Here is a 28000-nt window from a genome sequence, read left to right as displayed (position 1 = left end):
AAAAACAGCACTTCATTACTGCAGCTGAAGTCCGGAGATGCTGGAATAACATTAGCTTCATTTATGTGAAAACAAGGGCGTCGTGCAGGCAGCACAGCAAGTTTTAAGACAAAACAAAATGGTTCTATCTTCATAATGGAAAAAATAACATTTTATCATAACTAAGTTTCTGAAAATGTTAGTGACAAACCACAAATTGTTCGGTATTTTCTGCCATAACAAGCAGATACGGAAGAGAGTAAGAAAATCCGGGCGTTTCACATAATGGTTTTATGTATCGTGCATCGAGCTCGCCTAAGAGCTAAACAGCGTTTGATTTGTGCCTAACAATAAATAGAAAAAGGATTGCCAATTAAGAATGTGGGGCAGCTATTTTTACCGAAATGTTTTTAAACTTTGGGCGAAGTACGAGAGAAAGGCAGTGCCATCTGTCGGGGAAACGCGGCCGGTTCAGGGACGCGCTGCTGCGCCCTGGCGAGAACAAAAGCCCGGCCGGGCTCGGGGACAAGCCCGGCTCGATGCGGGATAAACTTTTGCTGACCAACAGGAAGGAGAGGTGAAACAATCCGAGTGGTTTCGACACCGGACTGCGCCAAGCCGCAGCTTGAGATGCGTTTGACATCTCCGTGCTCCTTCTCAGCGGCACCGTTCAGCTGCGCGGGGACAGGGAGACGGAGCGGGCAGGGCAGGGGAGGTCACGGCAGGGCAAACCCACGCCACTTTTGGCCACTCCAGCAGCCAAAGAAATGTTCTTCCCTCGCCGTGCCGGGAGTCAGCACTCCTGAAGTCAAGGCTTTGCACTCCAATGGAAACACGCAGCAGTCCTGCATGGGAGGAAGAGAAACTGAGCTCCACAAAGGGCTGAGCTGGCAAGCTTAGGTGGGCTGTCAAGAATTGGGGCTGGGGTGGTTCTTACCCAGCATTTCCACGCTGCTTGTAATTTCACTTTTTAATCTGCAGCAGCCGAAGGGTTGTAGCCAAACTCAGGTTTCAATAGTTGCGCTGAATCTGAAAGCCAATGTATTTAACATTTAAACACACTGCATGCACCTTATGAATTATTTACTTACACCAGCCTTTCTGGAGATGCAGGGATATTCTCACACCCACACATGCACAGCAGCATGGACACATCTATGTGTATCAGCTGAGTCTTCTAGCTAATGATGCTTTTCTGTAGCTATTTAGCATGTTGCTGCTTTCATTTGCAGGTCAGGGTGGGTAGTGGATATCAAATATGGACATTTTTGTGCCCAGTGAGGGACTGACACATCAGCTAGGATCACGTTGATGGTTATTCAACAGAACTGCAGTAGCCGCTATTTTTGCTCCGTTCCCACAGCAGCAATAAAACAGTAGCACAAAACAGAAAGTGACACACCAGATACATTGAACAGCAGCTGCCCTTAAAATCTGAGCAGCCCCCATGGACTGATTTGCCATTCGCAAACACTACCTTTTCCTTTTTTGTTGTTTTTTTTTTTTCCTTCCTCTAATGAGGGGCTCTAATTAAAGAAGAGGGGGAAAAAATGGGATCATAACAGCAGTAAGAGCTAAGAGCAAGCAGTGAGACCAAAAATACATCACCACGCTGGGGGAGATGTGTGGAAAGTGAGGTGTTTCCTTTAAGAAAAAATCATCAGGAATACCAGGTGGACAATGTCCTGCTGCACTGTCCAGTCTTTGCCTAATTAATAAAAAAATTCACTTCTTAGGCAATTCCAAAGCAAGTAGTTGTGTATAAAAGCCAGGTAAGTAGTGAAAGCACATTCCAAAAGTGCACTTGGGCACGATTAATGTATAGACAAGCTTTTGGAAAAGCATATTTTTCTGCTTTGAGCAGGTAAGTGTATTTTGAACTAAGGCAGGAAGACTTATTGTCATGGTGTTCCACACTGCCCTGTTTTAAGTACTGCATGTCATAAGATGTGGAATGGAAAAAGCACTTTTCTGGTGCCAAAGGGGAGAGGGATTAAAAGAACACAAAAGTACCATTTCACTTGTAAGACCTGCACTCTGCACACTTTCAGAGTTCAGCTGGAAAAAACGTCAAAGTCCAAGAACCAGAATACTCATCTTTGATGAAGCAAACCTAAAATTGTATAGGCTTGGACCACAATCATAATTATATTGTAACCAAATGCCAGGGCTCCTTTCTCAATAAATGCACTTGAAGTATTCTGTAGAACAATACTCCACAGGGAGACTGAACTAATCTGCATTTTCAAACTCAAGATGATATAGAGGCCAACCAGAACCAGAACTGGAGCTAAAAATATTCAGTGACCCAATCACTGCATAGCTTGTGATAGTAGCCTTTTTTTCATAACATATGTTCACAGATATGTCATCATCATCTGTTGTCAGACTAGTGGCAAATAAAAACTTGCAAATTTTCCTACATTTTTCACATCTCTGTTTGTTGCAGCAGTAACATCGCCTGCTTGCCTTTTATTCACCGTGTCTGGCATGTTCTAGTAATTTTCTGTCGTGCTAAGATCTTGTGCCCTCAATATTTGTTTGCTTGGCTTTTTAAAACAGATGTACAGCAAGTTTTCTTCTTTCCCCCCTCCCCCCCCATTATCTGCATTACACTTACTACTTCTGATTTAGGAAGGACAGGAAGCACACACCCCCAACAATTTAAGACTTGAGTCACCCTTTTATTTAATATCAACAAACAAACCAGCCAAATTTGATACAGGATGAATATGTAGCAAGCAGCATAGTAGAGCTCAGCTGCTAAAAGGACTGTCCCCAGTACTTCCAGCCAAGGACCTGGAAATACTTCCCAGCTTCTATGACTGTTCTGCCTGGGAGTCAGAATGAGTCCCAAGTCTTAATCTCCTTTTATTCTTTGATATTCCCAGGGAGAAGGCCAAGGTGTGTGCAAGTTAGGAACATGCCAGAGCATGTTCTAAGAGGTCTGGATGATCTAAACTGTAAGGCACTGGGACTACAGGGTACAGGCAGGGAGTGTGACATGGATTTTGCCATTTTCAGCACTGGAACGGGGCCTTTTTTGCCCAAAACACAGGAATTCACAGTACAGAAAATTAATTTCCGAAGTGTCAGAGCTAGTGGGCATTAACTAACCTTAGTGACTTGCACCCACTACTAGAATTTTGCCATCATACCAAATCAGATTTTGAGTTTTGCTCAAAAGTCTGTTATTCTACACAGTCCTGGATCAGGAGCAAGGTAAATAAATACATGCAGAACTTCCCATCTTGGTGGCATGACCCAAGTGAGTAAAGACAGAACTGTGTTAAGACATGCGTGCTGTCAAAGCTCACAATAGGTCAAACCCATCCACTAGGCAAATTTTTCATTTACCTTAGGGATGATGCACCAACCACACAGATTTTAAGGCCACGAGTTAAGTTTCCCTGATGCTGATGGGAATTTTAACCTCAGTCAAGGAAGTGTCTAGGCCTGAAGGAGCCTAAAGACACCAATAATCACTAGCAGGTGATGATTGTCTGTGTTGAATGATCCCATTTAAAATCCTGCCAGGCATCTATTTGCCTCTTCAGCTCCTTAGTTACTTTTGTGTATCTGGCCTTTGTTATTTGGAGAGTCTTTGGTTTATTCTCCTTTCTATGGTCTTTTGTCTTTGAAGGATTGATTTATTGCTATCTGATATGAGCTACATAATCCAACGAAAATGCCTTGTCTCAACAGTTTTTAGTTCTGCTTAAGATTTATGTTTCATCCATCCTTCCAAGGAAAGTACTTGTTTTTTCCTCTTTACAATTTTAAATTGTTTTCCTATTCAGAAATAAAATCCTCTCTTAGGAAAGGAAGTTAAGGTGAAGTTTGAATCGTTTTAAAGTCTGAGATGGCTCAATTTAGGATGTGCTCTTTGTAAAATAAAAACATACACGTTCCTTGCTACCCATGTTCCCCAGTGCATTTTTCCTAATGCACTCAGATTGTTCCCACTCCTCACTCAAACTCTTCCCTGAAACTTTCTCATTTGTGCCCTGACTTCTCTTTATTTAAAACACTGGCCAACATGATTTTCATTGGCTTAACCCTGTCTTTGACTCCCTCTTGAATCTCTGGGATTCTTTTTCCCACACCTTGGGATGAAGGTTCTACCTTCAGCTTTCGCCTAATTATTTCCTTGATTGTTTAATCTCTTATCTGACAGCTTTCACTCATCCTTGGTCACACACTGAAATCCCACAGTGCCTGTATCCTGGTTTGGAGCCCCCAGTGTGCTGGAGAACTGTAACTTGCAGCAAGGGCTGGCACCAAGAACAGAACATGCTCCTCTAGATCTGAATGTTCCGTTGAATGTTCAGCCTTGTTCAACAAAGCTTTGAGCAGGGGGGGAAAGGGGACATGACCTGAGCTTTTCTTCTGCAAAAGTTCTGGCCCCAGCTGTTGTGTCTGGGAGCATTTTTCCCTGGAAGATGGTCACATTTTAAGAATCCAAAACAATTTTCAACATCCTCCAGTTCGTGGATACACTCATAAGTAAATACAGAAAGAAGGCCATGGATGCAGTATTCACACCAATAGAACTCATTCAAAATGCTGTGGAAGTCAAAAGCTCCTGAAAAATCAGGTGACCTTTCTATGGACCCTTGACTCACCTACTTAGCTACACTCTTCTTGCCTCAGCTACTTTTCCTCAAAGGCACCAGAAGTTCTTCAGCCTCTACATACCTCAGCAGAAGGCACAGGTACTTGATGTCTTTTGATGATCAACCTATTAAGTTTGATACTACTGACCTCTGCTGCAGTGCTTACTAAGCACAAAATATGATATTAAACATTTTAAAGAGGTTTTTTAATGTTTCATTTCAAACCAAGTGCTTCTGATTAAGGCAGTCTGCTCAATTCCTAGCACAGTTTACATCTAAACCTTTTGGAGGTTTATAATAATCTCCTACGCCTAAAAAGAGGATGATGACTAACATTAAGTGTGCAAGCAAATAATTTTAACCCCAAGGCAAAACCAAGGTGGGCAGGCAGGCTTTGCTGCTCTCAACTAAGCTACATATGGGGTTTGTGATGTGGTCATTCACATTCACAATGAGTGTCAATCCAACATCTGCTCTTACCATATTGGACTGTGAATATTTCAGATCAACAACTGAAATCCAGATGTGTTTGTGTCATGAGCTCTCCGCACTCTACTTGAAATGATTTGTCTTTAAAAAGAGAATTATGGATGCACTCACGCTTGCAACAGTATCCTGAAATGTTCCTCCTGCACAGCAGAGCTTTTGTGAGAGAATTCAGCCACCTGGGTCCAAAGTCCCTGACATTCCAGGCAAGAGGCATCTGCAGATGGGGACTCCCTCCCTTCTCAGTGCAACAGCTGGAAGGAGAAGACAAACCACCATCACATTCTGCACCATTGTTTACCCCATTTCTAATTTGATTCTTGCACTAACCTCCCCCCGCCCCAAACCTTTACTGTGCCCTCTCCATTCCAAGGATAGCACAACACCTTATACATGGTCACAAAATCAACGAAAGCCATACTTGTTTTATCCCCATGTCTCTCTGCACAGCTGAGCAATTTTTAAATGGTTATTATAAGCACTGCACGTGTGACCTGCTACACGTTATCAATTACCCTGTCTTATTTCTTTTTTTACTGTTCAAGTTGAGGATTTCCACCCTGATGACTGGCCTCACCTTCCTTCCCTTACGTAGGGGGAGGAGAGAGATGAGAGCTGTAGGGAGCAGAAGGGGCAGGATGGGCTCTGGAGCACATCACACAACCTGGGCATAAAGCTGTGAGGATTTTGCAAACTGATTTTATAATGAGGACCATGGGGTTAGATCAAATGCTAAACATCGGGAAATTTCTAATGCTTTAACATCCTGCCCCAAACACAGTGAATATCTCTGGTTGTAGTAACAGGGGAAAGTTTTTGTTAATGGTTTAACTCATATCAGAATGTCTTAAGACCAGTTATTAGCTTTTTATTTGGTTTTCTTCTTCCACCAAGCCTTGATTCTAGCTGGTGCAATAGGTGGGGTTCACGTACACACATGCAAGAGCCACACAGCAAGAGCTGTTCATCTGTGCATGGAATCAAACATGGATGCCTGGACACTGGTCCTCAACTTCCAAAAAAAAAAAAAATAAAATAGATATTCACAGATTTGACCAACTCCATTTGGCATTTAAGGTATTGCTGCTCTCAAAGGAATAGAGAGGGAGCTGCCCTGTGTGTGGTAAAACAGAGAATTGCTCTCTGGCTGCCATTAGCAGGGTCCAGCACGGTTTTCAAACTCCCCGTGCCAGAGAGCTTAAAAACACTGCATTGAGGCGGGAAAAAAGACAGCAAAGAGCTACAGGGAAGTGCTCACCATAGTCATAATGACTGATAAATGTAAGTCAGGGAACTTACATTTATCCATCGGGTTTACTACTGTGGTTATTTTCCTAATTCTGTTCCATAACACATTTATTGGATCACCTTGTTCAGATGCGTGTAACTTCACAGGCATGTCCCTTGTTTGCTCAAGGTACATGGCACTTCCCATAGTCTAAGGAGAATTTATATTTTTAGACACAAGCCTAAGCAAAGGTGCTCTTAAGAAAACAACTGTAATCAATCAGGAGAATTCTGACAAATAAAAATTCTCTGGAAAATACTGATTAATGGAATTCTGCCGTATGTATTTTTTTTTTAATTTTTTTTTTATTTTTTTTTTATTTATTTTTTTTTTTTTTTTTGGTAAGAAGAAGGTCAGAGAAATTTTTTTTGGAACTCTAACTTTTTGTAAGAAAAAAAGCTGGAAAGGATAAAGATTTTACTGTATTCACCTGAGACATAGGAGACCCAGATTCAACCTGGAGCTTTATCTGATTTAATTTTGGCCTCAGCAAATCCCAGGTGAATGTCATGACCAGCTGCATACATCTCAGCCTTTGGTATTGGCCTGGGGAATTCAGGGAGCCTGAGACATTAAAAATGTTCCTTGGACGCTCATCAAGAAGTCAGGACAATGGCAGGAGTGGGATCGACATCTGCACAAAAAATGGGGAAGAAAAACAGGTGCAAAAAGAAATTTGCCAAAATGAAATGAAAGAGATCTCATTTTACATCAACCAGAAAATGCTCAAAAACAGTAAAAAGCTGTGTTCCTGTAGTATAAAACCTAGTAAAATAGAATATCTTCCATGAGGTCTGAAGTCCCCATTTATAAACAAGCTTTAAACCACCCTCTTGGGAAAAAAAAAAAAAAAAAAAAAGGACCATGAAATTGTAATATCCCCAAGTCTGAGGAAAACTCCCAGTGACTTTATTGAGAATTTTGTCTTGATGAATAGAGACGTTGGAGTTCAGGAGGTGGCCTGAAATTTCAGGGTCAGACCTCTTCAGTACCACAACTGAACACAAGACAGCCAAGCTCACAGGAGTCACCCAGGACTCTGAAATTCTTCTCCTACCCCTAAGGCATCGGGCAGCAATGTGCAAGTCGCAAGTATCATGTGAGATTTGCCTTCTATTTGGCAAGTTCTGGGCTCCTTTTCTGCTCCAGACTATTGTGCTATCACACTGAATGCCACTGCGGGCTCAGTCCATGCCATAAGGTGCCAAAGTCCCTGGTTTCTCAGACTCTGCATTTCCCACGCTGCTTAGATTTGCTTGTCACTGTTTTCCTGCTTGATAACTGCAGGGATGAGAATATTAGGAGTGGCAGTCTAATCACTGACCACTCTGGGCATTCAACCTGTCAGAGCTGAGAACTCATGAATGAGCTGCAGTGGGTCAGTGAGAAGCTAACACATCAACCAGAGCACGAGGCTCCCCTGCAACGGGGCCCTTCCTCCTCACACACCCAGGACAGAAACGGAAGCCATACAATAAAACAAATATCAAAATTTGTTCTATTTTAAAGTCAAAACCCACACAACAAACATCTATTTTCAGCGTAGTGAAAATATACAAAATATTTGCTTGTTTTTTAGACACAGTATCAGGCACGTATTGCACTAAAGAGATTTTTTTTTTTTGCAGAGTCATAATGAGGATCAGATCCTTTCTCTCACAGTGAATCCAAATATCAGATGTGCACAAATCCTTATAAATCTCATCAATAACTATTTAAAAATCAATCCTATCTATCTATCTATCTATCTATCTATCTATCTATCTATCTATCTATCTGTAACTCCATAAGTACAAGGAAATGAATTCAAATGTTCTCATTGCTCAATTAAATCTCATCCATAGATGGGTCTGGGCAGCCATGGCCCCAGTTCAACAAACCACTTAAGCATATGCTTAAAACAAGCTCTGGATCAATTCCCAGTGAGGATTAATGCAGATTCGTAAATGCTTCACTCCTTTGGAGACCACAGAGTGAAATATTGCTGGAAAAGCCTTAAGAAGTAAAAGCACAATTTTAGTCACTTGTTTTTAAATTAGCTTAAGCCACGGTGAATATTCCAGACTCAGCAAATTCTCCACAGACAAATGTTTATTTTCATCCTATAGCGCCTTGTGCAATGAAATTAAAATTTCAGAATGTAGCACGGGGTGGCCAGAGGGAGAGATGAGGACAGAAGGTGGAGGTTAATGCAGAAGGACCATCTGAGGTTTCCAAGTACATTATAATAGAAAGCACATAAATAGGATGGCCAAGCCAGTAAATAATGATAGATCAATCTACTGCTATTTCTGCGATTCTGCAAGATGTACATGTCCTGACACTCCTGTTTATGTATCAAATTGAGAATGTGAATTGATACAAAGTGAAATGTTTTCTTTCCCTCCAGTGAAATGTCTTCTTTTGTGCCTAGATGGACAGATGTTCACACTCCACTTTTTTCCTTTGGTTAACCAGAGATATAAATTCTTGATTAGACCCATGTTATTCATGTTTTGCAGAGAATTTTTTGCCTACACCTACAAGTCTTGCTGGGGTAAGGCAGCAGAGACCTATTGACTTAGTGTCGTAGCAAATTACATGGCCCTCTAGTCAGATGAAATATTAACTCAGGGGACTGATATTTTCACTGGATCAAAGACACACTAATGAGAAACAGAACACGGGTTTTCAAAGAGGGTTTGAAAAGTTAGACCAAACCACGGATCATTTAATACACGGCAAAAGTTGCAGTAACTTCCTGACAGTTTGCTTGCCTACAAACCTCTTAGCCCTGATTTATTAACGTGAGCTGCTGTGCCAAGTTCGTGTCAGAAAGGATAGATGCTGTGTGCCCACGCTCTGCTTGGAACTGCATAAACATGATCATCAACTAGATTTGACATCATAATCAAAACAATGAAAATAAGCTAAAGGTGGCAGGCAATGTCTGAGAAAATGTATTAAGAAGCTCGTCTACATTAGTAAAAATAAAATTTGTCTCCACTGATGGAGGGAAGGACCTGTTTTTTAAAGGAATTCAGGTGCTTAAAGGAGCAGATGGGTGCACAGTGGGATTTTTAGAAGCTCTTTGATGGCAACTCCCACTGAAATCACTGTGTATTAGGCAGCTAGGTATTTTGGAAAATTCACATTACCTGCATCTTTAAGCACCTAAATACCTTTAAATATTTGGCCCAAAGACAGCTTACTGTAACGTCACAGGAAACAGAATAGTCCCTGCTCAAGAGAAAGTAGTTTATTGTATGGTCAATTAATTTTCTAGCAAGAGAAATCCATATAAGCCATTTGTGAAAGAAATTAGGCCAGAACTCTTGAGCTATGACTTCTAAGCAGTGTTTTGTAATTGAAATAAGAGATCTGGTGCACCAATAAACTGAGGACATTTTTATTGCAAGATTACATGATACCTGTATAGATAAGGTGCTCACCTTAACCTGGAGCCCCTCAGGAACCCAGAGGCCCCAGTCCCACGGAGGAGGGAAAGATAAATGTGGTACCTGGGTGCTTGTGAAGGCAGTCAGGGGCTGGAAGTGCAAGGGCTATGGGAGGGACACACTCCCTGTGGAGAAGGCAGGCAAACGGTCGGAGGCGTCATTTGTCTCTTTGGTCTGGGAGAAAGACGGGGCAGGTGCAGGTTTTGTCCCAAGGAAGCTCTGGAATTCCAAACGTGAATGTGTAAGATGTTTCAGGACATTTATGTCCACCACTGTGAAGGGAAGGGGGCACTGCAGGTGTCACAGAGGTGAGGCACTGCTCCTAAAGTGACTCACTGCCATTTAGTTTTCTACTTCCACTTGTCCAAGGACACACTGAAGAGACCTAAGATAGCAAATCCCACACAAATCCTTTGACTCCCAATTCAGGAGTAAGAGTCAGAAGCCCATCTACAGCCTGGCTTGCATCCAGGCTTTGCCCTGTTAGCCTGAGGTCCAGGAAATCAAACAAGTTTCTTGGCTTACCTTTCACAGAAGAGGCAAAAAAGCAGTTCTAGTGCCACACCGTGCCACCTTTCAGTTGCAGAAGAAGATTTCTCCTCCATCACCAATCTGTGTATCCCATCCAAGTCACTTCATTTAAAGTGGAAAAAACAAGCAGTGACAGAACAGGGCCCTCAGAGTAAGGCTCCCAGCATAATGCAGCCACAACAATTTAACAAGTGGGATTTACTTAACTGGTCGCTAAGTGTTAGCATTGCTCTAAAGATATATGGCTGAAAGTGTTTCTCTGGCTATAAAGAAAGAGAACCGAGGGAGCAGAGAAAATGCCTGGCAAGCAAACTCTCCCTTTTGTTTAATAGCTCGATTCAGACTCGTAAGCCTAGAAAAAAAAGCTTCATTAAAGTTAATGGACAAATCTTCCACGAAAAAATTTAAGCACTTGATTTTCGGTCTGAGCATGCAAAATTTCTCTTCCTTGCTGGGTTCACCCCAAGATGGAAATCTTCAGGCAGAATTACAGAAATCTTGTCAGCTCTCAGGCTGGCTTTGTATCTCAGACCTGATAAGTGACTGGCAGAGTTCATGGGCCAGGTTCACCAGCCTTGTAAGTGGGAACGGCTTCACTGAAGTCAGTGGGAGGCCTGAGCACATTACAGGAACCTTCCATAAATAGAACAGAGCCGTGTCCATTTGTACCAGAAATGACTGCAAATTGCTGCCAGCAACGTTGCAGAGAACATTTTTTCACCCTGTAGACTTCAGGCAGCCCATTCCTGAAGATACCACACAAAAACACTGCCCTCAAGTCACTTCCTTAGCTACTGCCACGGCATCCCTTCCCTTAACATCTAAAACCCCTTTTACACCCCAATGCCAACCAGCTTTGCTGCACCCCCAGTGTGCTGCTGTGCTTACTTTTCAATAGGCACAGATTGTGACCTTCACCAGGTCCCAGTGAGTTGATGGAGAGACACAGCAAGGTGCTGGGACAAACAAAGGTGAATAACATCCCTTATATAATGTATTTAACACCGAGTCTTTGCCCATATCGGGCATTTCGCAGAAGAAATGCTTTAAATAGGTTCTTTATACATTCACAGTACAGACAGAAAATTTAAAATCTAAAAAGCTCAGTTGAGAATACATGCTGCCATTTCAGATGAGATCTGTGGCCAGATAAAAAAGGCTGCATAATTTCCACCCTAAGCCCGGCAAAACTGCAGCTAAGGATGGGACTCTGCACAAAGACAATGCACTCTAGTACCACACCTTAGGTGAGACGTAGCAAACATAATCTGCAGTTCCCATTTGGGTGTTGCAAAGTGTAAAAACAGCATTTGAGATGTCCTGCTCTTGCCAGACACGAGTGATGCAATCAAAGATAAAGTATCCCGCTGTGAAGTCTGCAGCTCATACAGGGAGCACAATGTAACAGAGACCACTTACACGACATGACACTACTGACTGCCCTTGGAACAAGGTTGGCAGAGACCCCTCTGGATGAACAAGGAGCAACAATTTCTCATTAATGGAGTGTTTCTAAAATTTTACATACTGTCTTATTTTGATATCAGGAGGATACTGCTACCTGCTCTTCATTCAAACGAATGCAGTTGAGAATAGAATAATAGATGGATTTTGATGTATAAGTGACCCGCTTTGGCAATTTTCAAGAGTACATAAGAAAAGTGCATTGTGTCATGGCTTCTTCGGTCACTTTTTCTTCAAGTGCAATAGCAGAAAATTCAGTAAAATACTCCAAAAGAGACTTCAAAAATCTGAGAGAATTTGAGGGATCTATTGGTGGCACTGTCAGGCTGCTCAGCAAAGTGCACAATATTTTAATACTGACTGTCGGCTCTCCGGCTTATAAGCAGAGACCAAAAAATATGAGTCCAAGAACAGAAGGCTGAACACTTTTGTAGTCACAAGGAAAACTGACTCTCTTTGACAGAAGAAAAAAATGAAAATTTTGGGAGGGTCCAGTTTAACAAACTCCATGTTTTTACCATCAAAATTAAGGGAAAACAATCCAGTACTTTGCTGTACAAACTTAGCAGTCCAGACTGACAGCCCTAGGTGCACTACAGGACAGAATGGAGTGCACAGGGCTCTGATGTTTGTGGCTTTCCATTTTGATCCTCAGCATCTGTTGAAGTTTTCTCAAAGTTATTCTGATTTACTCCCCAAAACACACTGACCCAAACAGACTGTAGGAACCAAGGCTCAGATTGCTATAGAGTTCTACAAGTTCACGTCCTGGCCGACCTCCTGACTGAAGAGAGGTGATTGAACACCTGCTTTTCAAAGATGAGCTTCATGTTTTTAGGCAGAATCTCACCACAATGCATAATTTAAATGTTTCTCATTTTACTTTCAAATCCCAAAATTTGTTAACACCGACTAGCAAAATATCTGTGGGGGTGACATTGCAATCCTGGAAATAAAACGATGTAAGGCTTCAGAGCTCCCTTTAAGCAGCCTTTAAATATGGAGACGAGTATGTATGAGCCCACGACACACAGAGGGAAATGTTTTTAGCTAATAACAGCTTTCATTCCCCATCCCAGCTCAGGACTCTACTCCTTATGAGCAACCGTGGTCGCTGCAACCTCCACGTTCAATATTCCTGAGCTTCGGGGCAGGGACAGCTGTTTGTTCAGCTTCTACAGCACCTCCCACAAGGGCTTTCCTAACTGAAATAGTAAATATGTAACCTCCACGGCATTAAAGAGAGCCCGGCCATGAGTAAATCCTAATACCCATCACGCTAATCTGTGCACTCTGCTCGTTCTTAACACCACAGTGAGCCAATGGAATAATTAAAACTGATCAGTGTAATTGTTTCAACATTAGATGCAGAATTTCAGATCAGAAGCTGAGCAGCTGCAGAGATTGCTGGAAAGTCAGTGTAAGTATCACCATCCTTGCCTGTAGGTAAAGTGCTGAGAGAGAAGATAATATTCTGATTCATGGCATTTTCCAGTAGGCTTCTCTGCAAAGCTACCATGCCTAAAGTGAACTCAAAAAGGTGTTCTTCAAGAATTCCATAGTAAAAGCAAAGGGGGAAGGATTTTACTGATTTTACTGCTTTTTTCCAAAGCATGCTAGCGCCACTTGACAATTTTTTGTCACGTTGATTCAAATTCACTTTTTCCCCTGAGAAGTATAAGAATTCAGCAGCTTTCCTTATCTGATTTCTGCTGTCAAACACATCAGGAAGTATGTACCTCTACATAATTCAAATGCTTTCCTGCCCACCTTAATTGTGTGTCTCTTTTCTGGATGTAACACGGGAAGAACGGGCTGTCTCGAAGGGAGACTTGCCCTGGATGTCCTTATAAGGCAGGTGTACATGACCGCTGAAGGGCAAGTCCCACATATAATTCTTCTGTCATCAATTTACTTTACATCTCCATGCCTCATGACAGCCATTTTAAAGGCCTTGTCTACAGGGAATATTGCCATGAACTTTCTTAGACTCTGCAAGGAGTGACAGGAAATCTATCCCTCCAAGAGTAAGTAATTCCAGCTGTTTCAGGAGAAAGCAAAATGGTAAATTCATGCTCTTCAGAAGCAATAAAACAAATCCTGATTTAAATAATTGTCTTCACACAGGAGTTGAGAACAACTTCACATTTCTGTGGAAGCCAGTTAAAATCTCACATATTTCCATTTGCCTTTAACAACTTCCAGTGAGCTGAAAAGAAGCTCTGCTGAAAACAAGAAGTTGGTGTGACAGTAATTGCCAGAAAGGAGTAGGTGTTCATCTCTGTGCTTCAAGTTTCATAGGGCTCTAACAGATGGTAGACCCTGGAGTTTGGATGTCTGTGGATTTTTGGTTATTCTGACCCTGTCTCCAGTGTTATGCAGAAAGCATTATTAGTGCTACATCTTAAGGGATTAGGGCTCTGCAGCCCTGCACCTCTACCCTTTTAACTCCAAATGTCACCCATTGGGAAATAAAATTTTTAAAAATACCTAAAATACGGTCTGAAGCACTGGATTGCTTCTAGATGGCAGCTTTCTGAAATATCTTCACGCTGATAGTCTGTGGTACCCACTGAAGATTGCAAACAGCAATAGAGATAAGGACAAAAAAGAGAAAAGTACCATAAGAATATTGAACAAAAAAGAAAGAGAGAAGGGTGTAAAGGGAAGTAAGACAAACCAACTGCAATGAGGAAAGGTGTTCTTACCCTGATAAACTGGGGGCTTCTGATATAAGAGGTCACAACTGAGTGGTGTGAAAATATGTCAAGGTCATTGAACCCAAGGCATGCCTCTGCTAAATAACTGTTGCTTACTTTGTTTGCCCACCTTCCCCAGGACTGTGTAGAGTGTACAAAATACATTCTGTGCACTGGATGACCAAATTCCCACTGTTCACTGGGCAGCCACAGACCTGTCCCCTTGCTCTGCTCCCACATTTAAACCAAACCAACAGCCATCTTCTCTAAACTTCCTTGTAAACATAGGGGTGCCTCAGAATAAAGTTATATACTGGTAGATGTACAAAGGAGGTGCTAAGCTTGTTTCTTTCCATGCAAGTTAAACACGGTGGAGGGCAGTGTGTGCATGCGTGTGCGGTGGTGGGGAAAGCTCTGTCATCAATTAAATTAAATGTCAATCCCGTCAACAGAAAAAAAAAATGCAAAGGAAAAGGAAATAAATTTTTTTCCATTTTTTTTTCATATTCTCCCAGCATTCCAGAATTTCCATGGTGGAGATTTACCCTCTTTTAAAAGAAGAAACTTCCTAGGACATCTGATGGCATGAGACTTTTTCAGGCTTATATTTATTCAAACAATTTCTCATTTAGTTAAACAACTGCATATTTTAGAAACCTGACATTCAGTACTGTACATTATGTTATGCCTTGATGCTCTCAGCAAATATAAAGTTATGACTGTATAGAAAAAAATCCACCACTCCTCCCCCCTCACCCCCCCCCCCCAAAAAAAAAATTCCCTCTCAAAACCTGGAAGAAAGTAACTGTGCTTGAGAGATGCTACTTTTGCCTTTCTTTTCCTTACCCTCTTTAGACAAATTCAACCTTGATATAATCCTGCCACTGCCTACTGCTGGCTGAAGCCCCTTTTGTTAAAGTCAGAGAGAATCAGGATAAGGTTTAAAAAAACCTGGGAATAAAAATAAAACGATCACCCAGCAATCAGGGTAAAAAGCAATTGCAAGCAAGTGTTTGTATCAGTAAACTTGAAAAGCATCATCTGCTGTCTTCACTTAATGTCAATAGTTACTGATGTCCACTTTCATAAATATCATCTTGTAACTGGCTTTTCATCCCTTTCCACACACGCCACCCCTCCCCCTCAACAAGCACTCAGTTGTAATACATGGGAAAATTGAGCTTGGTAAGTAAATTTCAGACTGCATTGGCAAATCTTAAGAGATTTCCACACAGTGCTGGCAATTTACACTGATAGCTAATTTGACCATTAAAGAAGTTATTCTGGTCAATGAATTAGTTTGTTTACGAGTAAAAGGAAGTAGTAACTGTGAACTAAAGTGCTATTTGAATATTACGTATTTACAAACTCTGGTTCAGCAAAGATTACACTGGTTACATTTGACTGGAACTGATTCTGTGGTGCAACTTGAGTACAGGTTATTTGTGAGTATCTAACTAAAATAACACATTTTACTAATGAACTGTAACAATGTACTCTACCTCTTTTCCCCCAAATCTTTCAGGAAAAAAAAAATCCATAAATATACAAACATCGTTGATATGCCTGAAGGCCAAGTGAATATACTTAGTGCTACTTGAAATAAGACAGCAGAATGCTGCTGAAATCTTACTGAAGTTGCTAGCAAAAGGCCTGAGGAGCAGAACACAATAAGCGTTCAAAACCATCTCACAGTGTAATAATCAATGTGTAATATGAGCTAGGGGTTAGATAAATAAAATGTGAAAGCTGTATTAATGAACCCTTTCGCTGTCCAACACAGCATTTCATTTTCTTTCATAGGCTGCATAATGCAGGGCTTGGGAATAAATTATAGATGAAACCCCCATCATATGTTTATAAATACACTAACATTAGCATTTTACTTCCTCATAAATCTGCACCAAACATTCAGGCGCAAGATAGAAAGCCCTGTAAAACAATGATATATTCTCTGCTTGCAAGACTTGCCTAGTGGCCCATTCATTTTTACCGCTGTTCTTCAAACATTACTTTCTTCACTCATGCCCCCTCATTTAAAATCCATTTTAATTTAAAGATGTTCGATGCAGTCCTAGTGGTACATTTACTCATCCTGGTTATACATCATGGAGCAGGGAAAAGAAAATTGTTTAATCTAGAGATACGGTTCACTGTGGTCACCACTGAACAGTGGAGTAATTACCAGATCAGCTCTGCTAAAAATGCACTCAGGGTGTTCTGTGACCTATCATCTTCTAATCTGCATAGTGAAGTATAGCTTCATAACTATAAATTGCTGACTTAATTAAAACCAGGACCTTTCTGTCATTTAATTACAGGGAGAAAGGTTATTGCTTAAATGCAATTTTCCAAATGTGATTTCTTAACAGTTATTAACTGCTTCACCATCATTTATTGTTTCAGATTTTTCAATTTGAAAATAGTCCCTGTGACAGAAGTAATGACTTCATGAAAAACTCAATCTAGATGGAGCTGAGCAGACCCATTTGTTTCTCGTAAGTGGAGCAGACAGAAAACTTGAAAATGTCACAGGAGGATCCTGCGATTGCTCCACTTTACAGGAGTAATTAAAAACCAAGGGGTTGTATTAAAGGTGAAGAGAGGAGGTTTATGACAATTTCAAGGTTTTTCCCCTTACCAAAATATTGTCTGTGCCTTTTCAACTCTGTTAGGAAAGGTTTGGATTTATAATTAATAGTTTAGCCCAATCCAGTACAAAATACTAGTACCAGTGCATGAGATAAGCTTGTTAGCTCTGCAGTTTTCTATTCACCTGCCAAGAATCACCTTAATTTGAACATAAACAAGTTCCATATAATTTCCCTCCGCATATAAAGCTTTTCATTCCCAAGAACTGTTGTTTCCTTGAAGTGTGTAAGTGCATTTTAGCTAAAATTTGAGTAGCGGCTCATTGTCTAAGACAGACCTTCTCATCCAAGAATGAACTTGATTCTGCAAGGCCACTTTTATACCAATCTGAGTCCCATGAGAAAAAAAATCAGCATCAAGACCTCCCCTGCAGAGTGGTGCATGAAATTCTGCTTGAAGAACTAACCCTGACCATTAGAACTCACAGGAACGGCTAAAACCTGAAAGTCCTCTTGCAGGGTACTGCAAATATGAGGCAAGGTCCTTCCCCATACAAGAAAAAAGACAGAAAAAAGAAGGAAGAAAAAGAAGGGGGCGGGGGGGGGAGGAAGGGAGGGGAAAAAGGGAAAAAGAGACAAAGAGAAAAAGAGGGAAAAGGGAAAAAAATTAAAAAAAAAAAAAGAGAGAGAGAGAGAAAAACACAGATGCTTGTTGCCAGGACAACAATTTCTTGCTCCCAGTAAGAACATATTTTTAATCTGAATTTTCCTTGCATACCCTTTTATCTAATTAAGAGCCCTTCCAACATATATGTGAATTTTACATGAAAGTGGTTTTGCAGATCAAGGGAAGCTTATTGTTCAAGAATACCACAGGAAGATAAGAAGCTTTCTACCAGACAGTCACACTCTCCTTTCCCTTGTGGTGAGACTCTACATTCCCATAAAGTTTTCCTGTCATCACTGATGGGAACTTTAAGGTATCGGAGCAGCTGGCAGTGGATACAACAGGCAGCACTATGGATCCATCCATTTTAAACATCTTTGTGACCCCACAAGCACATTATAATCTCCAATTCATTAATCCTCCAACACCCTCGTTAGTGAGGAGAGAGCTGCTGCCCCAGCAGACTGGAGCTAAGGGATAGGGGCGCTGTCACTGTGGTCCAGGAACCTTCAGCTCCAGGTTAAGGCCAGGAGAAGAGAGAACTCCTTTCTGGAACAAACAAGTCATAAGGATTCCTTTTCTGCCCAATTTTCCAAAGCATTCCGCTGCATATGAACTAATTGTGAGACTCTGAAACTTAGTGGGAGCTGCTCCTCAGCAGGCAAATTCTGTGGAGCAGTTTGGTGCAGATATTCCGGGCAGGCACAGTGCCGGCTGCATTGTATGAGCCATGTGGCAATGTTTGCTCTCCCTGCAGCAACACAGCTGAGTGTTGCCCATTCAGAATTTGCTCTGCTTTTTACTATTAATACAACAACCAAAATATTTTCAAGCCACTTGTCACCTCTGTTCCAAATTGCGTTACTAAGTGGAATACAAGCTTTTGACTCTTCTCCCCCCACACTTTTTTTTTTATCACGTTTTTGGTTAGTCACCAAACAACATATGTGGCATTGGTTTTGTTCCCTGACTGGTAGACTTGCATAACTTAGCAATGGAATCGAAACTGTAAACAGACAACATATGTGCATGTACGATGTGCAGTTTGCTTTCAGCTAATGATCAAGCACTCTGGGTTACAGTTTGCCCTTGGCAAGCATCTGTACTAGCATAGCTTGAATCCTTACATGTTTACACTCCACGCTGGCAGGGGAGTGGCAGTGTGGCACAGGAAATAGCACAAGGGAACGTGAATTATCTATTTTCGGACTCTGGTGATGGCCTTTGCAAGAGTGAAAACTACAGGCATAGAAAATCAAAGAGACAGAGAGAGAGAGAAACAGGAAAATTTTAGGAGAACATGGGAAAAATAAAATGCAGCCACCATAGGAAGAGAATAGAGAAAGGCACAGTGGGATACAGCCCTATTCCCTGGAACAAAAATGCAGCAGCTCTGAGCAGAAAGTGCCAGGCACAGGCAGTCTTGACCAGGACTCAAAATTTGGACTTTCCTGCCAGGCCAAAGCAACACCTGAGAGATATATACTGTGTCCCTGCCTGATTATTTAGAAAGCAGTTATTACTACCAGTGCCATGGAATTCTATGGTAGGACTAATAAATTCCATGATTTTTGTGAACTTTTCCTTCTGCAGAGGAAAGTCTCCCTTCTTGCCAAGAGATCCGTCAGAGTGCAGGATTATCTCCTAAACAGAGCAATACACCTTCCACCCCCATCTAAAATGAAGCTAGAAATTGTGCTCTAAGGACACCAGTGCAACTAGAGGAGTTTACTAACAGCTCTCTACACTCAAAACACTACTGCATCCTTCCCCAGTGCCAACAGTGTCACTGCAGTGACATCCTTCCCCAGTGCCAGTAGTGTCACTGCAGACTTCCTGCTGTGTTTGTGTCCTGTGCAAGTCGCAGCAGAGCTCCTTACTCTCACGTCCATGCCGGGTGTGAGTTTTCATAAAGCCCTTATATTTGCACAGAACTCCAAGGAAACTGACATGCTCTAAAAGGGCCCAAAACACGCTTACAGAATATAATGATGGGTATCTTTTGTTTGCAACCCTTCCCAAATACTTTTTATATCTCCGATGGTGTTGTTAATGGGACTTCTCTGAGAATCAGAGATCAAGTTCCTAATATCAGTGTGCAGGTGCCCTCCAAAGGAGAGAGAACTTTCCAGGATTTGATCCCTCTGACCCAAGTTTAACTCACATTCAAAAGGAAGCAAATCTAATAGATTCCATGTGGCATTTTTTATTTCCCCTTGCACGTGCCGAGGTTCACAAGGCAACAGGACACATAGCACAGTTCAGAGAATTAGAAGAATGAGGAGAGGAGAGGACAACGACAGTTACTTTACAAGTACTTTAGGACTCAATTCAAGTGAACCCACTAACATCAAACCTGAGTCTTCTTTAACACCTGAGAGATTCTCACAGGTTTCTGTAAAGTAGATACTCTTTTAGTGAACACCAAAATAGTAAGGGATGCCCATTTGTCATTTAAATTCATCATTTTACCTTGGATAAGCTGGGGGGCACCAGAGATCTGCTCTGAAGCAAACTCCTTATGCTCACAAATCCAGAAACATGCAGTCCTGTTTCACAGACAGAATTGGCTTGATCATGTGAAATAAGACTCACTTTAGGTAGGGTCTGCCAAAGCAGGTGCTTACAAAAATCATCATGCCATGCTGTCTTACAAGCTTTCCATGATTTCCTATGAATTACAAAACCCTGTACTCTCAGAGAAGCAACACACGGATTGCAAACCACATCATTATAAACAGAACATAGTGGCCATGCAGGTTAATAGCCTGAATAGAATATAGAGAATGAGCCCTTTTTGTAATCTCCTACGGTTTGTTCATTTGATTAATTGAGCCCATTCAATTTCCATTTAAGACTATTAAGAAGTCTGTAGCTTTAGCTATTTTTGTCTGCGAGACTCAGCCTGGAGATTTCAGAAGCTTAACATTCTAGCTGCATGTCACTGCAACCATTGTCTCTTGTCACAATTCTAATTCTATGTTCTGATAATAAAATTTCATTAGTGTCTGCACATCCTTTGCCTTACCTTTGAAGTACTGTCTTGTGCTGAAACGATTAGCAGTACTTTACGTCATATCACTTGACTGTTTGACAGCCATTGTGAGTGAGCTAAACGGGGAGAAATTAAAATTTCTGACAATTTTCATTACATCTAAATTGCTGAGAAATTAAGGGATATTTACTTTTACAAATATTAAAGGTTGTTTAAAATGTAAACTGACTTCATTTTATTAGTAGGTTCCACAATGTGCTAATTCAAAATGACTACATGGCCTTATGTGAATAAATTACCAACTCATTTTCCAAAAGCGAAGGACATTTCCTCCAGGCTGCTTTTTGACTGTGTGTGTCAGTAGAAAAAGAAAACAAAAAAACTTATGAATATTTCAGAACAGAAGATATTCCTTGGTGCCTGTATTCCGCTTCATCTTAACACAATGATGAGGTTATCCCTGTATGATATGATTTTTTTAACAACTTAACAAAAAGCATGCCATGAAGCACTGACTTTATCACACGCTGTTAATTTATCTTGGGAGGGGTCCCTCCCTGATCAATGTCTTGAGCCCAGCTAATCCAGACCATCACATCCGGCATGCCTGCCCATACAATGAGCTTAATTTTGAAAGTAATTTAGATTTTTTTTGTTCCTGAGGTGTCACAGTTTCTTCCACGATTTGATGTTTGCTCAAACCTAAGCGGTCATTGTTCCTGCAGACTCCAAAGGGACATGAGCAAAAGAGGTGGTGAGATGTTTAGCGCACCTGCATGGGCTTGTGGGGTCTCACCAGTCAGATTTCAGACACAAATACATTGCTGGAAGTCTTTTAGCTATTCATTTAACCACCCAGAACTGCAGCTCAGTTGTGATGATTTAAAAACTGAGTTAGTGCAGCTGCCTAGAGTTATTTAGGTTTAGGCTGGGAATGAGCATGGTTAACAGTGTCATGACTTTTTTTATCTCAGCTGAAGTATTATGGGGTGACCAGATGCTCCTGTACATTTTTAATTGCAGCCAAGAAAACCTAGTCATGGTTCCTCCACTCTAAAACCTTTCCTTTAATTCCTCATACCATCTTCCACACTACCATCCTTTCCAGACTGATGAACCTTCATTTCATCATTTATTAGAGTCTTTCATCTTGAATTATTTCTGAGATCTTCTTGGTGTCTAATCACAGTTTTCTTCACCATTTTTTTTAAGCTTTCTGCATAAAGTCCAAAGACAAACACTGCTTCTAAAGGTCCTAGTGCTTTGCCTTGCAGATACCTCTTTTATAGACTCCATTGTAGACAGCACTCACATGATCATTCCGGGATGAAACCCCAAATGGCTGCTCAGTGTGCTGACACGTTGAATGCAGCTTACTCCACAAAGTCTGGCCCCCATAAATGGGGCATAATAGTTACCTACCACATAGGATGTGCTAAGGCTTAATTTATTAGTGCTGTAAAGCATTTTAGACCCTTAGAAGAAGGGTGTTACAAAAACATAAAACGCTATTGCCATAAAACATTTGTCTGGCTGAAAGCCCTCACTGGTCTTCTTGAGAAACAAAGAGGGAGGCAGGGAACCAGAGTGTCTTACTAGGCATTTCCCATTAAGAAAAAAAGCACTGCTTTCATTTATTTGGTGTCAGCATACATATTCTAAGACTCTCGGTGATGGAGAAGAGCAGTAAGTCTATTGCATGAAACATTACTGCTTAAAAGATTACTAGTACATGGAAAAGCACACAAGCTATTTCCTTTCACCCAACCACATTCACCAAGAGAAATAGATCTGCAAATGCAGGAACTTTTAAACTTTTAAGTCCTTGTGATTAAAGCAATTCAGTATGAATAATGCAAATTGTGTAAGGAATGCTGTGCAAGGATATGAAAATGAAGAAAGACTACAATATTTTTGATGGCTTCATTGTTGGCAACTGTTTTGTTTGGTTGGGATTTTTGAGAAGCAAGAATCCCAGCAGTAAATGCAATCATGTACACTGGCTGCCACCAAAGCTCACTGTGTCTGAAATTCTTTCTTACATGCTTTGCTGAATCAGGACACCAGTACATGAAATATACTTTGATTTTGACAGTGGTTCAAGTCTTTTCCTCAAAGTCGGAGCCCATTTTGGTTTTTTCGCTTTGATGCACCATCAAGCTCATGTGCATTCTTTGTCAAAATACATCCATAAAATAGAGTTATAATAAATAGTTCTTTTAACAGTTCATTTAGGATTCCAAAATGATGAGGTTTGCAAAATGCAAAGAAAAATCACACAGATTGTTTTAAATCAAACAAACTGTAACAACCCCCAAATTAATACTACAAGTGAAAGAAAATTAAATCTGAGATAAGTTTATGTGACCAAAAGGCTTTGGGGCAGGACACTGCAATATGCTAAAGACAGACTCATAACCACAAGCTACATTTAGGACTCAAATCACATATGAGTGGCACATTTCAAATGTTCTTCTACTCCTTAAAATAGATATGTATTACCAGCTGCTGACAAATGGCTACTCCATAAATGGCTAAAGAAAGATTTCTCCTTGTTCATATTTCATTTTCTTTTCCATTCTCTGTCATGTCCAGCTCCTGCTCATTTGCTACTGAGTCAAAAATAGAGTTACTCCATGAGAAATGTTGGTATTTTTGATCTGCCCAGAAGACAACACAGCATGTGACAGCACATATTTCATACAAGATTTTCATTGAGTTCACTAGAAACTCCCATATATAGGTGCTCATAATTTGGGCTTACATTTCGATTCCAAGAATCAGAGGTTGTAAGTCTCAAATTGACCTTTAAGACCCTGGGCTGCCCTCCAGCAAAAAATCCCCCATCCCAGTATTCCTCCAGCAAACTGAAAAGATTCAGAAGAGCATCTCAACTTTTGGGAATGTACTTAGATCACACTTCCAAACCTCTTCCAACAACATAAAAGCAGAAATAAAACTGGCAGGTGCATCTTTTGCTCTGTCCTTTAACATAAAAATCACGGGCCACTTCATTTAAGTGAATGGAAGTCAAGAAGATAATCTAAACATATACATACATACATACATACATGTATATATACACAGCCACTCTATGAAGTCTGCTACTTGCAGCTGGACTTCCAAAACCTTGCTAGGAAACTGGTAATAATAGCTAAAAATTAAAAAGCACAAAATGAGCTTTACTTTCAATTCAGATGACATTGAAGACTGGCACTGTATCCTAGAACATAGCTATAGGAGCACATTATTGCAATGGCTCAGGTGAATTCACTGTGCAGTGACCAGCTGCACAGCAACCTGTCTGTGCTCTGCCCTCCCTCACTGGAATTGTGCTAGTATTGCCCTATAAATAGATATAAATGTATAGATAAAGGTACACTAATTCCATACCTTTCCCTGCTGTACAACTATGCGTCAGGGTGCCTGGAGAAGGGATTATCCTCATGATCACATCGACAGACATGGACCTCAGGGCACGTACACCGAGCTACTCTTTGCCAGTAAAACCATGGCTCGCTCTAGGTTGAACACGGGATATTTGGGATATTGCTACCGGGAAAGTGGCAGCACTAAGCTCCCAGGGAAGCTGCAGAATTTATGTCTGTGTCACACCACTCAGCAAGTGTCTGCCTCAGTGACAGTAGATCTTTGACAAGTTTCTAAACCATGCAAGGATGGGCAATTCTGCCCCCAGGGCACAGCCTTTCCCCTGAAAGTATTGTTTATATAAAGAAATTTAGCCCCCAGTTTGGCTGGTGTGCTGCCTGTCCCTTATCGCCAGCCTTACTTCCAGTGCCATTTCTGCGTCTGTTTCACGTGGACTAACAAATTTAAGAAACCTCCCTCCCCCCTCTAATTGACTTTAGCCTTGAAAATTTCCATCTTAACAGAACAGTTTCACTGATTGCATAGTGGCAAATGGGAGATTGTCACTTGTTTTTAAAGTGCTTGCTTTTTACAGTGAAGAGCATGAAGTGTACCAGCAACGTTAACCTTCCGGAAACACACAATATTTAAATTACACTGCTCAGAGCACAGTAATTGAGCCAAACAGACATAAGTTCACATCCACTGAGCTTTCAACGTAGCAAATGCTGCCATCAATCCTTCTCAAGTGCCCAAAGGATGGTTCATATGCCCAGAATGCTGTGTATTTTTTTCCCAACTCTAGCTGTAGATTTAATAAGCTAAAAACTTCCTCTTGCACATCCTACCTCAGCCATGTAACCTAGGGGTAGTCAGATTGCTGGCTAACTCAGACTTTTCTAACATGCTTAGCTAAAAACCTGGGTAAACAATGAAATACCACTCAATACACTTTCTTTGCCACATTCTTGAGTGAGCAGACTGACAGGAGCCCGTGCATAGACACGATCATACATTTGTTTGACTGCCATGTTTATAAAAGGTCTCCAACTTACTAACAAGCATTTGAAGAAGAGATTAATCAATCACTTCAGGGTGCTCCATTTGGTTATGAGCTGTGCCTAGTAACAGAAACAAGACTTTCCACAAAGGCTGTCATGAAGTTTCATCCTTCAGAGCTCCAGATTCCTGTTCATCAGCCTTTACTACATTACTTGGAAACAGAACTGTAGTAAAGGATGAACCGCTTGCCTACTGAATTCCTCACAAAAATATATTTTTTTCATCCCTTTTGCAATTTTCCAAACATCTGAATCCACTTTGCACTCATATAGGAATATTACAGACACCAGAACACTGAGTTGCCACACAGCTGTGGCTACCAGATGTCTCAGCCTGGGTGCTGCTGGATCCCAAGATAAATGAATCTAATATTCCTAGAAAGGGAAGGACTGTCCTGCCTGTAAGGTAAAGCCAGGGCACATTCTTACTTGTTACACACCACTGCAACGACTCCGGCATCAGAGGCACCCACTAAGATGCTTTATACTAAGGAAACAATTCAAATTCCAGCGACTTAGTGCTGAGCGAAACATTTTATATATCAATATGGATCTATCGTAGGTCATTTCTAACGTGCAGATATGACCTATGGTCATATTTAAAGACATCAAGAAAAGCAGCAGCTAGATTGTTCCCTCTTCTCTTTATTTTGTACATCTTGCACCGAGTTTCTGGACTCACTGCACTTTGTGGCAGTTGTGACATTTTAAGTTCTTGTGGAGTAAAGTGTAACCTCTGTGGAGAACCTGCACATGGCGCACGAACCACTACTGTGCCTCCCTCATCTTCAAAGCAAGGTACATTCACCATGTCTGAGAGCATCAAAAAGCGCTGTGCTCTCCCTGCTGGGTTACACAGGCACAAAGCAGATCAGGCAGAGACATGGGCAGAAACATTTACTCATCTAAGAAATCCAAACATCCTTTTTAAAAATTAAGGTCTAAACTCTATTTTGAGAGGAAGTGTCTTATATACATGAATAAAAGAAATACTTTTGCTATGCATTCAGAACGTGTGGTTAAGCATTTTTAGTTTTATAATATTTTAAAGTCTTGCCTCACTGATGAATCCAACTCTCAATGTGCTGGAAATGAGCAGATGCTCAACATTGTCTATTAACTGTCCCATCAACCTATCAAAATGACATATGAAGGCTTAATAACAGATTTTCTATAAAAATTTTATAAGTCCAGGTGTAAAACACATGCTATGTCACAAATAAAAAAGGGTTTCCCAATGTCAGCTGCAGCCTGCTTTGCTGGGTTTTTGCAGAGAAGGTATCTTGGAGGAAGCTTCATCCATTTAAGATAATGCCTGAACTTTAATTCTACTTGCTTTGGCAACAAATTATATCAATTATCCCTAAACTCCCCCAAACTTAGTAACAACACCTTTTCACTCTACTTCTACCTGTGCATACCATATTCTACAAGAAGAAATAACAACACATACATGCATGCACTCTCAATTCCACACTTCTACGGCATGAATCTAAAGAATCCTCAAAACAAAGTGTTTGGAATCTCATTCCAGAGGCAAGTTCTGCTGGTTTGAGTCTCTTTTTACTCTCAAATGAAATGCAGTATGTCACACTGTAGGCTAACAATCTCTTCTAAAATAAGGTACTTGGGGAGATAGTGATCATTGGAACGGCAGGGTTTTTATCTAGGGGAAGTAAAGTTGATGGTCTGGATCCTGATTCAGCAACAGCCACATTGACTAAAACAAAACTGCTGTTGAAAAACAGGCATGAGCTGAAGTATGTTGTGGAATTTGTCCTAAATATATCCATATATATATATATATATATATATATGCACACATACATATATAGTTATTTAAAAAGGCCTTTAAAAAGACATAAAAATCTTTTCCTCCTCCAAAAGCACCCTCATCTCAAAGTAAATCTGTGGCGTAAATAAGCCTTAGTCTTGAACACTGTGCTCATCTCAAACTCATAAAAGTAGTAGTATAAAGTACCTTAATGCATCGTGTATCACCCTGTCCTTTTTACACGTATTGCAAATTAAAAAGTCTCATTTATTTTCTTTCTTATCCTGAGCAGATTTGTATGTGGTGTTCTCATTTCTAAAGAGAAAAAACTTCAAAACACACGAAGTCACCCTCTTCCGTTTAGAATAAAACCATGTCAAGAACCTTAGCTACATCTTTGCCTTCAAAACTTTCTCTTCACAGAGAGCTCTTCAAATGCTAGTAAAAGCAAAAGATTAGCGTTGTTATTATTGTCAAGCACTCCCGGCGTGTGTAAATTTACTTAGCGCTTTCCAAGCAGAGATAAGATATCCTTAGAGTCAACACAGGAAAAAGACAAACACGAGGACCGCAAAGAACGGAGCGTCAGAGGGGGCAGGAGGGTGAGCGAGGGCGATAAGAGATGGGAAGCGAGTCCCCGGCACGGCAGAGGCACGGCAGGGAAGGAGGGAGCCGCGTCCTGCCCGTCCGACAGCAGGTGGGGCTGCTGCAGTGCGGGCTGCCGGGCTGGCAGGCACCCGCAGCGCAGGGAGCGAGGGAAGGAGGCTCCGCAGCTCCAAACTCACCTGCGGGGAACACACGGCTCCGGTCAGAACCGCGGGACAAACGGCCCGGCTTACACATCACTTATTTCATCGCTCCTCTTGGCCTCGGCAAGCTCTACGCAAAGTCCCGAGTGCTTTTCTGGGTGTGACTAAAACACTGATTCAGAAAGATCCAGACCAGACGGTCGTCCCAAATCTGGATCACATTTCCTGTGGCAAAGCTCTGCTGGCTAGTGGTACACAGCCAGCCTACACCTATGGGGAGCACACTTGAACGAC

At 41.2% G+C, this 28000-nt stretch overlaps 1 long non-coding RNA gene across 2 annotated transcripts; it reads right to left on the bottom strand.

Moving 5' to 3' along the window:
• Position 1: 1 nt before the first annotated feature.
• LOC136291670 (uncharacterized) lies at positions 2-27991 on the bottom strand. 2 transcript variants are annotated; one of them, XR_010721653.1, is made up of 5 exons: positions 27743-27991; positions 6800-7003; positions 5196-5335; positions 917-1008; positions 2-824 (listed from the first exon to the last, which is right to left on the bottom strand). It is a non-coding gene; the product is annotated as an uncharacterized lncRNA (long non-coding RNA). The 2 variants fall into 2 exon arrangements; XR_010721654.1 differs by lacking the exon at positions 27743-27991 and adding an exon at positions 10332-10380.
• Between the last annotated feature and the right edge of the window lie 9 nt (positions 27992-28000).

Source organism: Chamaea fasciata, unplaced genomic scaffold (genome assembly GCF_029207755.1).
Source record: "Chamaea fasciata isolate MVZ Bird 193981 ecotype frontalis unplaced genomic scaffold, bChaFas1.0.hap1 SCAF_7, whole genome shotgun sequence".
NCBI lineage: Eukaryota > Metazoa > Chordata > Aves > Passeriformes > Sylviidae > Chamaea > Chamaea fasciata.
This window is presented reverse-complemented; position numbering and strand designations above follow the sequence as displayed.